This window comes from Colius striatus, chromosome 24 (genome assembly GCF_028858725.1).
Source record: "Colius striatus isolate bColStr4 chromosome 24, bColStr4.1.hap1, whole genome shotgun sequence".
Lineage (NCBI taxonomy): Eukaryota > Metazoa > Chordata > Aves > Coliiformes > Coliidae > Colius > Colius striatus.
In genome coordinates, this window is record NC_084782.1 from 3,541,895 (window position 1) to 3,556,780 (window position 14,886).

Consider the following 14,886-nt stretch of genomic DNA (forward strand, 5'->3'; position numbering starts at 1 on the left):
TAAAAGTCATCATCTCCAGTTCTGTGATCCCTCATCTGTGGCTTCAGAGATTACTGAAAGGTTTAGTGCAAACTGATTCTTTGTGAGAGATTGCTCTTGTGATGAAGGGAAACACCACATGATTATTTCATAACTCTCAGAAATGCAAAGAGGTTTTCCCCCTCTCTCTGTATCCTTCTCTTCTTTAAAGGAAAGTAGAAGCAAAGTTGTGAGGGAAGAGGACAAAATGCATCTCAGTTTTGGGATCCAGCACTGTGCTCCAGCCTCCCCTGCAGATAGTGCTGCACCTTGGGGATGCTCCCACACTGCTGCTCCAGGTGATGACCAAGCTGAGGGTCTTGCTGCCATCTGCACTGTCCTCTCCTCTGAAGGATCAGCCTGTCTGAATTTCTGCTCTTCTCTAAAATGCAGAGACTCATCTGAGGGGAGGGAACCCAGCTCAGCTCCATGCAGGGAGGGTGCTGGCAGCTCTCTCCTCCCTTCTCACACAATCACAGAATGACAGGGCTTGGAAGAGACCTCTAGAGATCATCCAGTCCAAGAGTTTCCTTCTCAGTCCAGACACCTCCAGCAGCTCCTGCCTTGATGTGCCAGTTCCCTCTGGTGCAGCCCATCCTCGCTGTGCTCCCAGGACTCAGCAATTAACACAGGAGCTCTCAGCACCTCCCTCGTGCTCCAGTGAATTGGTTTAGCATGGGCTGCAGCAGTGAGAGGCTGAAGGAAAGAAGTACTTTTGGATGAAATTGTAGGAAATGTTTGATTAGACAGAAGCTTTCAAAGAACTGTTGGCAAAAGGGAGCCCTTTGTCATTCCTGGCCATTGAGAAAGTGTTTGGGCTTCTTCCTTCCTCCAGCAGCGTGGGGCTGAGCCAGAGGCTTCCTTCCCCTGGGACTCTGCTGCAAGACTGTGTCTGTCCATGTAGCTTGTGCTGATTATCACCCTCTCTTCTCTCTGTCAGCTTTCTGTTTGTTAATGTGGTCAAGGAAATCAACAGGGAGTTGTTGGGGTTTGGGTTGTTTCTTACCTATATACGAGTGGGTGAAAAATGACAGATGAGTGGAAACAAATCCTCCAGAACCATCAAAAGATAGCAGAGAGGAGGGGGGGAAAAGGCCTTTTTACTGTGATTGTGCAAAAAAAACACCCCCAATCAATAAAGCACCACTCCAAGGCAGTGCTGCAGATAACAAGCAGATGATATCAGCTTTCATGGAACATATTGTTTGGCAGACAGAACGCTGGTGGAGGCTGCAACGGTGCCTCATCAAGTTTCAGTTACTGTTGTTGGTGAGGAGATTTAAATAAAGGCTAAATGCTGACATTTTGGATGGTTATTATTTATTCAGTTCCCTGAGATGTCAAACTTTGTTGTTTCCCAGGCAAGAGGCTCCAGGCAGAAGCAGGTGATCCTTACACGGGTGATGGAGACTCACTCCATCCTGTGCCTCAGCACCATCCCAGGGGAATGTTCTCCCAAAACAGGTACTGGGACACTCTCCCTTCTGACACAGAAAATCCCCACAGCAGAAGTGCCCACCCATGCCCTCAGCCATGCAGATTGCCCAGCCCCACACCCCTTGGGAGCATCCCCTGCGACAAGCTGGCTGCCAGCAGCGGGTGCTCCATCCCACTCACCAACCCCAGCACCCACAGCTCCACCCAGGGAGGTCAGACAGGCCCAGCAGCAATGAGATGGGCTAATTACTGCAGGACTCCATGGGTTTACCCTACAAATCAAGGCAATCCATGCAGATGACAGGGGAGAAAGTTCCAGCTCCCCATCCCTCCCCACGCCTCGATCAGCTGGGACATCAACAGAAGAAACATTGGTGCTTCAAGTCCAACAACCTCCTGTCTGAAACTCTTCTTTCTTCTCCACAGGGCACGTTTCTAATAGGCCCTTTGCCAATTGCAGGCAGTTGTGGAGTGCTGGCTCTTATGCTAATTGCAGAGCTAATTGTTCTTATTGCAAAAGCCATTATCCAGTATAGTTCCATTGCAGCTAACGAGGTGTTTGCATTAAATGGCTCACTAAAAGTCAATAAAAAGGAATTTGCTTGACTATTCCTTTAATTTTTCAGATGCAGTGTTAATACACTGTTAATTCTCCCTAAAGGCCTGGAGCCATTAAACTGCTTAAAGCAGGACTAATATATTTATATATACATATATATATATATACACATTGTGCACAGGCATTAAAGCTGAACACCACAGCACTGAGCACAAGGTGCTGGTGGGATGATTTAGGGAGATGCCAAATGGGCATGAAGCTGCCCAGCAGTGCTGGCCCAAATGGTTCCTGGCAGGGCAGTGCAGCATCATAGAGTCATAGAATGGTGGGGACAGGAGCTCCTGCAGCCCAACCCCCTGCTCCAGCAGGTTCCCCTGGCTCAGGGGGCACAGGAACGTGTCCAGGTGGGGTTGGAAACCTCCTGAGAAGGAGCCTCCACACCCTCCCTGGGCAGCCTGGGCCAGGGCTCCCTCACCCCAGCACCAAAGGAGTTTCTCTTTGTGTTTCAGTGGAACTGTTTGTGTTCCAGCTGATGTCCATCACCCCATTACCCTGCTGCTGAACACTGCAGAACAAAAGTGTCCCCACATCCTCCTGACACCTACAAAATAAGCCCCAAAAGCCACTTAAGAAGAGAACAAAGGTCCATAAGGAAGAAACACAAAGGGCACCAAGGGCATCCCTCCCTGTGGCACAGCGACATGGGGGGTTGGGGTGATCTCTGCCCAGAGACCTTTGGTGGGTTCTGAGCCACATCCAGCCCAAAGCAATGCCAGAGACAGCTCCCCCTGTTCCTTCCCTGGCTGTGGCTGCTGATCCCAGCAGGGAATGGGGTGGCCTGGCAGAGCGTGCACCAGCCTCACAGGGACTCACTGCTGGGGGTAACTGGGGATGAGCTGGGGGATGTGGTACAGACAGGGCTCCCTCACCCTCCTTGGCACCTCAGTGGGCAGCAACCCCCCTGCCAGCCCCAGCAGTGAGCCAGGCACAGCACAGCCATGTCCCTGTGTCCCTGAGGCTGAGCCTGGCCTGGTGGCTGCTCCCTCACCCCGGGGGCTGCCTGTGTGACAGTCACTACCATTTCACTTGGCTTTACTAGCACTGTGCCTGCAATTTCTGAAAGCAGACTGTCAGCCTTTTGGGACACAACAAAGCACAGCAGGAGCTGTATGAATATATCTCCTCTCCAAAATTAGACAGGGGAGCTTGTAACACTTTTAGAAAGGATCCCAAGCACCTGAATTCTGAGCAGAAAAGCCTCATTTCACCTGTAATGAACAATCCAGAAGGAATGAATGGCTTTTATAACAGCTTGTCTTGCAAAAACCCCTCCCCCCAACCCTTCCTACTTCATTTGTCTCATTGTTGTGTGCACTCCATGGGATGCTGCCCTCAGGTTTTCACCTGCTACTTGGACACAGAGCTGGAGCTTCTCAGAGTACAACCAGACCTCATGCCCAGGCCAGGGAGTCAGAGTTGGGTGAGAGGTTTCTGCACAAGGATCATTTTCAAGGGCAAACACAAAACAATCTGGTGAAGACCAAGAATATTTTAAACAGAAGTGAATGTGTAAAGGAAATCCTTTAGTCTCACTTCCCACTTGGCCTGGCACAGGCTCCTGACATGCTGCCAAGCAAGATATGACAGAGAATTGTGCCTTTAAATATGAACAGAGGACTGAGAAGCTGAGAATGAGAATAAAGGGGCACCCACACTCCCACTGCCTGAAACAAGGCTGTTCCTAGCAATGGCTTAATTAGCTAATCCGAAACCAAAGATGCTGGTACCACTGGTTCTGCTTCCAAAAAGCTCTTCTTGATGGATTTAAAAAGCCCAGATGCCAAGCACCAGCTTTGCCACGACTGAGTCACCAGGGCTGCCTCCAGCATCAGAGCCTGGGAGCGTTCCCTGCCACTGGTGGGATGGCACCGTGGCTCCTGCTGCCACCCCCAGCTCCCACCACTGCTTTGCCACTTCTCAGGGTGGTTCAGGGCTCTTTTGTTCTAGGCCAGACTTAGTGTAGCTCTGCAAATGTGCTCTTAAAACACCAGGATGCTAATCCCCAGCGCTGCAGCCGGGCACGAACGGCTGCGCTACTTCAAAGCGTGCAGCAGAACAAACAAGATGACAAGGAACCATGAAAGGCACCACACAGAATGAGACTGAACAAGAGTTCAGAGTCATTACTTAGATCAAAGGATAGACAGGACTCAGGCACACTCAGAAATCAGCTGTGAGGGACCTGCCTGCGTCCCCTGTGAGCCACGAAACACACCCAGGGCCAGGTTCTGTATGGTCACAGCCAGAGAGGGGAAGGGAGGGCAGCTGAAAAGGTCTTTTGCTCATCCTGCCCCAGCCTGGCCACCTGCCCTGGGCCCAAAAGCTTTCACAAGTTGCACAAGTGGCTCAGAGGGATGGGAGAAACTGAGCTGTGTGTGGTCAGGGTGTGAAAAGGCAGGTCTGGCTGTCCTAGGAGCAAATGGCACCACAATTAGAATGCAACAGATAAAAGCAGGGACTTCCAGCACATATTTGTGTGGGTACAAAAGAGAAAGAACAGTGAAGGAGCAGGACAGCTGCTATGGATATGCTGTAAATCAACTTAAACCCCAGCAACCAGGATCTCAGTGCACCTCACCCTTCCCATTGCTGCATTTTGCAAGTACCTCTTGCTTCTCCAAGTTAAAGGGCATCACTTGAGAAAGCCAAGCTATGAAAACCTTCCCACTCTGTTTTATATTTGACTCTGGAATTAATTCTAATGACCACAGAAAGGGAAAAAGAAAAGCAACTTTAAATACCCCAAAGTTATGCTTAAACTGCACTGACAATCCTCCCCAAAGAGCCTGTTCCAACTGGGAAAAGACAGGGAGCAATAAATCATGTCCAAAAGGCAAACCTCCTCTGGGGCAACTTGAGCCTGTTGCTTTACCACTTGTTACTTGAGGGAATAAACCCACTCCCACCTCACTACAACCCCGAGTGCTCATACCTCAGTCAATAAGCCCAGAGAGCCCAAGAGGAGGATGGAAGCAGAGCCTCTCAGAACCCAGGCTGTATGAGAGCTTAGAGTGTTTGCTTTCCCTCTGGGGCTTCCAGTCACACTTTGCATAACAGCCAATTAATTAGTTAATGATGACAGAGCACTCTGGCCAGCTGAGCAGTGAGCTATCACTGCCATCAGGCCCCAGGAGCAGAGCCAGCTGGGGCAGGAGCACGGCCTGACTGGTCTTATCAAGAGACCCAAACAGCTTCTGATGAGAAGCTTCCACAGCAGCAGGATGTCACTGGGCCATTTGCATTTCACCAGTGGTTGTTGCCTTGCCAAGAAACAAGTTTTCTGTTCTGTAGGACTAATCTTCAGCTTCATTAAGAGCAGGGCTTGATTACTACATTTTTAACCAGGGGAAGCTCCCAAGTCCATTACTGCCTCCCTCCCAGCTTTATTAAAGCAATAACTTTGTTTTTAAAAGGGACATGTTTCCCTTGAGCTCTCTCACACTTTGGTGGCCTGATTAAAAGATATAAATTAGAGGCTGAGCAGGTCCCTTGCTTCACAGGAGTGTAAATTGGGTGGCTGGAAATCCTGGGCAAAGTCAGAGCATGAAACGCTCCGAGATGGGTCTGCAAACGATTGCCTGTGAGATGAGAAGAGGATGAAGGTGGAGGTGGAGCAGCATGCTGAGGCCCTTATTTACAGCTCTGTACACTTTGTGGAGGTTCTGATTAAAATTTCATTGCCTCTTCCTATTGCAGAGGAGAAGGGCTTTGCAGGATGTTCTGAAGGATGGCACAGCTCTGTCTCCAGAGCCTTTGAGGAGCAGCTGCTCCTGTGCCCCTGGGCTTTGCATCCCCTCCAAGCTCTGTTCCATGTCCTTGCCTTTGAGTTTTGCAGCTGGAATCTGAGGGATGAGGAGCAACTTGAGCTGCAGATGGGGCAGGAGAGCTGGGGCTAACAGGGCAACAAGGGTCCCTGTGTCCCACAGCAGTACTTGTTGGAGGCAGGCTGTGGGGATAAACCCAGAATAAAGGCTTATTCTAACGTGGTTTCAGGATCCTATAAAGGATTTGTTGCTTTAACAATGTTTGAGAACTTGCTTTAATTTCCTCTCAACAAAATGTCATCCATTTCAACAGGCAACACAGAGGATGAGTCAGCCTGACCACCTCTGGAGGCTCTGGCTTCTCTCATCACTCCTGGTCTTGCTTTCTCAGTGGAAAAAACATATGGCACATTTAAGACTGGATGGGATAGAATCAGAGAATCTGTCAGGTTGGAAGAGACCTTGAAGGTTACAATGCAGCTGCTCCACTGTCAGTGTCTTTGGCACAAGGGTGGGCTTTCTGCACCTTTAACTTGATCACCCTTCCCATCTCCCAGGGTCACCCCATCACCTAGAGGACAGCAGCAGCCTGTTCCTCAGAGCTTTAGGAGCCACAGCTCCTCAGTGCCTCTGCAGACCAGACAGGTCTCTATTTTGCTTTCATTTTCAGAAGCATTGGGAGTTTTGTTCAAATCTGGAAAATGCCAATGTGGGAACTCTTCTGATAAAGTGGAACCTGAATGACAAAGCCCCTTCCAACAGCCTTTTACTGACTTAAACAGGGCACATGGCAGTGGCCTGGCTGGGGATGACTGATGCCCTCACTCACAGTGCTGCAGGCTTCCTTTCATTTCCCAGCATTTTGGTGAACTGGTCCTTCCTCTTTCATGGGATGGGGTATGTTCCAACAGTTCTGGACCACACAGTCCCCTTTTTGACAGGAAGAGTTTGTTTTCAGTGGGCATGAAATCCACACTCCACATTTGTCCACTATAAATCCCACCAGGCTCTTTTGATTGCCATGCCACTGTGTTAATTTAATGAGACAACCCAGGACCTGGCAGTGCCTCTGGGGTAGGATGAGAGGGGACAGGCTTTGCTCTGCCTTCAAGAACAGGAGTTTTTCTAACAGCTGGTAGAAAAGCTAAAATGCCTGCACAGAGCTGAGTGATATTTATCTGATGAGTGAAGTGCTCAAAGAAAGGCAGCTTCAGGTTGATTGAGATTATTCAGTATTTTGTGATGACTTTAGGAAATAATTTGAGGCACAGAAAGATATAATTTTGTTACATGTTCAAGACTGCAAAGTTTTTCTAAAGGGAGCATTGCAATTCCTCATCTGGAAACGCAGCAATTAGGGACTTTATTTCCTGTATTTGCTGAAGAAAGGGAACCTTGAATGCAAAGAGCATCAAAAAGTTGCATTTCAAATTAACTCCAAATGATCCTGTTTTAAATGATTTCTCTGCTGCTGTGGTGCAATGGCTGGGATCCATTCACACACCTTTGTTCTCCTCCTTTGTCCTTCCCTGGGCTCTGCAGGGCCTTTGCCACACACACCCCTGTCCTGCCACCACCAGTGGTGACCCACACAGCTCCAAACACTCCTCTGAGATAACAGGGATCTCCAAGGGTTGGTCTGTGCCCCAAAGCACCTTCTAACCTACACCCTGCCATGGCTGGTCCTCTCCTCCAAAGCAAAACATCAGCAGTGAGCTACCCAGATCACTATAAACCCCAGGTTTATGTGTTGATTTAAAGGGTTGATGTATTTGCAGATGTGAATCCACACACAAAGAGCCTGCAAGGATTCCTCAGCTGTGCAGTACTGAACATCACCAGTGTGTGTCAAACTGCCTGGGGATCATTCTGCACCATAAAACCCTGGATATTCTGAGGGGTGCAAATCCATCACTGGCATATTTCTTTCCTTCTGCTTTCTTTCTTACTTTTTAAGAGCTGTGTCATTATTTATTGCTCCTAGTTCAACATTGTGAAAGCTTAATGGGTATTTGAAGGCTGGCACTGCTCAGATGTGCTACCACAAGCCCACACACGGCTGCCCTTCGCTTTATTTTTACACCCCGTGTAAACATTGATTGATATCAGAGGAAATTCATAAATTAGAGTCCTTTAAACCTGACTGAAAACTGCAGGAGCAGCCCCTCAGCCCTCTGAGCCAAGTGCTGCAGAGTCTGTGCTCAGGGCAGTGATATGGAGGAGACATGAGCACTCCACAACTACCTGAAAGTGAGTTGCAGTGAAGTGGGGGCTGATCTTTTCTCTCCAGTGATGAATGACAGGACAAGAGGAGATGGGCTGGAGTTGCCCCAGGGGAGGTTGAGATTGGAGCTGAGGCAGAACTGTTTCCCTGAGAGGGGTGTGAGCCCCTGTGCCAGGCTGCCCAGGGAGCTGGGGGAGTGCCCAGCCCTGGAGGGATCCCAAAGCTGTGGAGCTGAGGTGCTGAGGACCAGGGGTTAGTGCTGTGCTGGGCAGGGTGAGGGGAAAGACTTGATCTTATGGTCTTTGCCAAACAAAATCATTTTATGATCCTTTGCATGGCCATGGCTGATATCCCTGATTCATTGAGAAAGCCCCTGGATGTCAGGATCTCATTCCTGCCCAGGGGAAGGGCAGCAGCACAGAGACAACCAGCTCCTCCTTTGCTTTGGTGACAGGTTCCCTCCACTCAAACCCCAGAGAGAAGCTGCAGTTTGGGGTGTGTGTGCTGGGGGAGCTGCAAGGTTTTCAGTGCTTGGGATTCCTGCAAAGGCTTCATTGGGAAGCAGCTACTTCTGACAAAGCTCTTCCCACTGCGAACATGTACTTCTGTTTGATTAAAACATCAAACAGCCCAGTTGTCCTGCTGGTGAGGGCTGCAGAGTGCTCCTTCAGCTGCAGGACATCAGGTCATGGCAAGGCTGAAACATCCTGTGTGTTTGCAGACCTTTGTGACCCTCTCCTGGCTCAGGGTCACTGAGCCTTGCTCTGCTTAGGACCCAAATCTGGATCATGACAGAAAACACACACACTGAGTGTGTGCCTGAGCAAGAGGCAATTGCTCTCTCATGGCCATGGCCATAAATCGTGCTGTTTGGAGGGAAAAAAGAAGAAAGGGGGGGAAAAAAGAAGAGACACCAGCTGACACAGTTTAATTCCCCAAATCTCCAGCTCTGGAGCAAGATTGGAAACACCATTTTCTTTGTCCTTCATGTCCTGAGCACATTTGGTGGGCCAGGGGGGTGGGAAACTGAGGCTCCTTGCAGGGAGATGTGTCTGCTGGAGGAAGGGCCCTGAGAGGGACCCCAGGACAGCTGTGGGTCATGGTGGTATCTCTGATGGATAGGCAGATCAGGGATTTGGATAAACTCTTCTCTGATCTTAAACTGCTCCTTCCTGCCCAAGTTCCCCTCTTCTGTTTCTAAACAGTCAACAAAGTGCCGATGAGATGAAGATTTAATGTCAAGCAAGAAGGAACCACTGGATGGAATAAACAGATTTGGCAGCACGTGAGATTTAGAGGAACACGTAGGGGAAAATGAGGCACATTTGATAGTCAGATGACAGTTGCTTCCCTCTGCCTGGAGTGGATGTGTGACTCCTCAGCCACAGCCCCACTGAGCAGAGCCCTCAGCATCTGCTTTGTCCCACTCCCCTCCGAGCTGCTGCTTGCCTGGAGGGTGCCAACACCCTGACCCAAGCCCCAGGAGAGATGGACCCACAACATTTCCCACATTCCTGCAGGAAAACATCCCTTTCAGCTCCCAGGACAGCCTGGCTTTCCCCAGTGTCCTGCTGGCTTTTCTGCTCTGGTTTTTGCATGCTTCAGTCTTACACCATCCACGGGTCTGAGAAACTGGAGGTGGGGTTTTGGCCACAAATAAGTACTTCTGGTGGTTTTACACAAAACTCTCTTTTCTGAGGCTCTCATACACATCTGTGTATCTGTATGCAGTGACATACCCATCCTGCCACGTCCACAGGAGCCCCTCAGGCCTCTGGCCCCTCACAGCCTTACCCAGGGCCAGTGATGGCTGCTGCCTCATGCATAAACATCACACATCCATAATACATATCTGCCTCCTTCAGCCCAGAGACCCCACTGGACTGTGCTCTGTTATCTTTCTGTTTCCATGGTAATAAAAATCACTTCTGATAATGGCTATTTGCTCAGGATGGTGAGGTTTGGTAATTTCAGCAGCATTATAGCACAGACCTCAGATGGTCGGCGCAGCACAGGCTCGTTTTGTCTCAGGCTTTTAATTGTGGGTGGATGGAAGCAGATCCTCAGAGTCTAAGGGAGGACAGCAGCTTAAAGTTTCTCTGGTTATGGTGAACTTATTCCCAGTAAGCCTGTTGCCAAGGGTTAAAGCCCCACAAGTGATCCACAGGACTTTGCTCAGCCTTGGGCCCAGTTTTGGGCCTGGTGCCTTTCAAGGCTGTCACCTCAACCAGCCTTGAAACCAGCAGCTGATTTACTCAGGAACATTAAAGAGAAATAATGCCTCATCTTGCCCAAAGCCTGTAATACAACTGTGTGAAAGTGTTATCCAATTAATGTACCGTAGGAAGAAACCCAGCACTCATCATAGAAATGACTATTGATTCCTGTGCTCTGCTCCTGGCTCGTTCCCACACAAACCACCAGCCAGGCACCTACACACACACCCAACCTCTTGTTTTGGCTGTTTCTGCCACAGCAGCCCTTTGCCACGCTTGGGATTTTTGGAGGGGGAGCACAGGACCAGCACCCATTTCCTTCCCTGGGGCTGCAGCTCATTTCCCCTCTCCTGTGATGCCTCCAAGAGGCTGCACAGACCCCCTGGTCCCCACTGAAACAGCTTCACCATGAAGGAATGTTCCTTTATATTTTTTTTCTGCTCATTTTCAGTGCCCAGTTTGAAGATTTCGAGGTGATTCAGACCCTTGAGCAGGTGGATGCCCCAGCTGTGGTCTCACAGGGGAGCACAGAGGCTCTTTCCCTGCCATCCATCCTCAGGGACAGCCCTGGGATGTGGCCTCAGGCAGCATCTTCATGAACCACACTGCTGTGTGTAATTTAATCAACAGATCTGCTGAGAATAACTCTGACCTACAGAATCAAATCTCCCCTACTCTCAATAAGCCCATCTTTAATATGAAGTGTGAACCTTCTAATTTAGTGTCATATCAAATAATAACTGTCTTGTTTAAACTGTTGCTAATATTAGTCAAACAATCACAGAGAAGAGCCAGAGGCTCCACATCTCTCTCCTTACCACATCCTTGCAATTAATATTTATAAAGCAGGAGGGATGTGGGCTTTTTTTATATATAAAAAAGGGAATTTTAAGTTACCCTTCGTATTTCCAGACACAAGCTGCAAAATTTATAGGCTCTCCTTCACCTTCACTCTAAGAGAATGAAGCTATTCATCTGATATATATTTATAATTTTAGCCTGTAGGGATAGATATGAAGCAAACCACAGCTGGAGATATCAGAGAGCTGGGGAGGAGAGAGGATCTCACCCATCCCACAGCACAGCAGTGCTCACCAGCACCCAACCATGGGCTTCCTTTCACAGAGGGCACTGGCTTTGAGCATGGGATGATAACTTTTGGAGCACTTGCTTAAAAAAACCCCAACCCAAGCAAACTTTCACCCTTTGGTGAGAGTTTGACTCGTTTCCCATTGCTCTGTGTGGGATCTTTACAATTATTTATTCACAATATTCCCAAATATCTCATTGTGAAACTGGAATTTAAATATCCCTGTAGACTATGTCAGAAACCTCTGCATAAACCTGAGAGGATTTTCCCACAGTAATAAGTCCCTGAGGTAAAATAAATTACAGAAGAAAATGTTTCAAAATAACTGTTCCCAATTAAAACTTCACCCAGGGTTTACACTCCACAAGTACTCTTTTTCCAAATAACAGGCATAAAAATGTCAGAGCCTGTAAATCGAGGGGTTTACTCCCTTTGCCTACTCAAATCACAAACCCAGGGACATGAGCCCCTCTCCCCCTTGCCTGCCTTGCACTGAGGTACATCCAGCTCTCACCAGCTGGTGCATGAGAAGGCTTCTGACAAGCAGAATGTGTGTGGAACACCCCAGCACACACCATCCAGGCATCACAGGGATGCACAAACCCACGTCCACGCCATGAGCCTGTCCCTGCTGCCATCACAAGGCTTTGTCTGCAAAATCCTCTCTCCTGGGAGAGAGACAGATAGAACCACGACAGAGAGCAGCCATCCTGCCTGTGGAACTGCAAATGGGAAGGAAGGAGCTGTGGAGAGTGATGTTTAGAACCACAGAATCCCAGGATGATGGGGCTTGTCCAGCTCTCACTGCCTGGCAGCCAGCCCTCCCAGTTTGGTGTCATCAGTGACTTGCTGAGGGGACACTACATCCCCTCATCCAGATTGATGATGAAGATGTTGATCTGCTCAGCCCCAGCTGGCAGGTCAGGGAACACCACACCACGATTTCCACCTTCAGGTTAAACATCTCCCTGCGCTGTGGTATAACACCCAGGAGAGAGCTGAGCGTGGCCACTGAGCCCAGCCCAGCTGCTGCCCGCTGCCTGGCACAGCCAGAAGTCATCTCAGCCCTTGGCTGAAGCAGGAGAGGACCCAGAGGACATGTGCACAGCCTCTGCCCCAGCACAGACGGGCAGCACCTGGCACTGGCAGCAGCCCCGGCGCAGGAGGAACAGCCCATCGCTCCCGGCACTGGCAGAGGGGAGGGAGGATGCTCCCCACACTGCCCCAGCTGCAATGGCCAAACTCCCTTCTGTCATTTCTCACTTCATTATCCCCTTGCATTTTTGAATTAATACCAATAAAACACACATTAGAATTGCAGAAATGATGGAAATGTCAAACATCTCTCACTCGCTTTGGGAAGAACTTTGTCAAGTACCAAATGCAAATGTGCAGCTGGTGCCTGTGACATTTGGGTTCCTTTGCTGGCACAGGGCTAATCAATTCAGTTGCTAATTTTATCAGCAGCAAATCTGTTAGATTTGTACAGCTCTGATGTAGGCCAATTAATTTCTAATCAAATTACCTACGTTGTGATAGGCTTTTTGCCTGTGTGCTCAGCAGTGCTGGGAATGGCAGCTCTGGCTCTGCAGCCCGTGACCTTGCCACTGGCAGATGGAGAGATGCCTCCCTTAATTAACCCATTAGCAGGGGTGAGGGGGTACAGGAGTTTCCCCTCTCACCTGCTGCAAATGCTCAGCCCCTCTGCTGGCTCTGAGCTGCCCTTGGCTGCCTTGAGGGGGGCTCTCCCATCCCTTCGTGCCATCCAAATGGAACTGGGCACTGCTGTGGCTCTGCCCCTCACTTCCCATCACCTCCCTGCCAGGACAAGGATTGTTACTAAGCTGAGCAACAGCTCTTACCCATGGGATCACAGTGAGGGGTCCTGCCCAGCACTCCCAGAGCCCTGCAGTCCCCACTGACCCCTTTGTGGTCACCACATGGTGAAGGTTCCTGGGCACGTCCCTTACAATCACACAATCCCAGAATGGTGGGGTGGGAAGGGCCCTGCAGAGCTGCTCCAGCCCCAGGCCCTGCTACAGCAGGTTCCCCTTGGTCATGTCACACAGGAACGTGTCCAGGTGGGGTTGGAAACCTCCTGAGAAGGAGCCTCCACACCCTCCCTGGGCAGCCTGGGCCAGGGCTCCCTCAACTCAGCACCAAGGGAGTTTCTCCCTGTGTTCAAGTGGAACTGTTTGTGCTCCAGCTCATGTCCATCACCCCTTGTGCTGTCACTGGACACTAGAAAAGAAAGTGTCCTCCCTCTTCCTGACACCCTTGAGGTACCTGTAAGTGCTGATGAGGTTCTCCCTTAGTCTTTTCTAGGCTAAACAGCTCCAGGCTCATCAGGCCCTTCCCTGGACTCCTCCCTTCCCACCCCATGACCTGCAGCAGTGGAAACTAATCCTATCCAGCAGTGAACCAGTCCTGTCTCCTGCCAGGAATGGGCTGATGGGCTGCTGAGGGTCAGAGGGCAGGAGCACACAAGGCTGTGTGTCAGGTGCTTATTGCTGGGCCAGTTTCTTAGTGATAGAAAATCACTGAGCTTTTAGAACTGCAGGAATAGGGAATGGAACTGGAAATATTGTTCCCTTCAGTGGCAGCTAATTTGCTCTTTGGATGCTGGTTTCCAAGCTGCCAGGCCCTGTACAGCAGGAGTTTGTATTTATTGCCATTTTATCCTTTTCAGCTTTCCCCCCCCCCATTTCTGCCTGCAAGTCTCTCTGATGAAGGGTGTTATTAGTGCAGCAATTAACCAACCCCAGCTAGCAAACTTGTGCAATGCAGCCTTTAATAAATCTCCAAGTGATTGCTTTCCACTTTGGAACAGATCTGTGTGTGCCTCTGCGTGCACTGAGCTAGACAGGCACAAATAGCTGAGCCCCTGTGTGTCTGATTGTCAGGCAGCAATGAATCACAGCTACAGCCTGATTTTGCTTAAAGATACCTTTAAAAAGAAGCACTCAAATAGCTACATCATTGGTTATAAGAAGTATTTCCTAGAAAAGCAATACTATGTGTTTAAAGCAGGGATGTCACGTCAGGACAGACACACAGGGGCTGGGGCTCCTGCTTGGGTCATGCACGTGGCTACAGGCACCTTGCCCTGGGCTGAGCCCCCTCTGCCCACCTCCACACCCCCATTTCTCACAAGGGGCCTCACTCTGGAGGGGATTTCTTATGTAAAATGGAATAAGTACAGAGACTTGTCTGATGGGCTAAACCCAGGCTCATTCCCCACACCAAGCACTTGCCACTGGTGCCCCTTACACGAGCAGCACAGGGTGTTTGCCCTGGATTTGGCTCAGTCCCTGTACCAGCCCATGTCTCCTCCCAGCAGCAGCTGCACGGGAGGGGATGCTCTGGGGAATCACTGAACCATAGAACCATTTTGGTTGGAAAAGCCTTTTAAGCTCAAGGACAAGCCCAAGATGCACAAAGTCTGCTCCTTACTGCCAGGGCAGCACCAGGATGGAGCTGGGTAACCACGGCCGTGGCATCACTGTGCCATGCCAGGA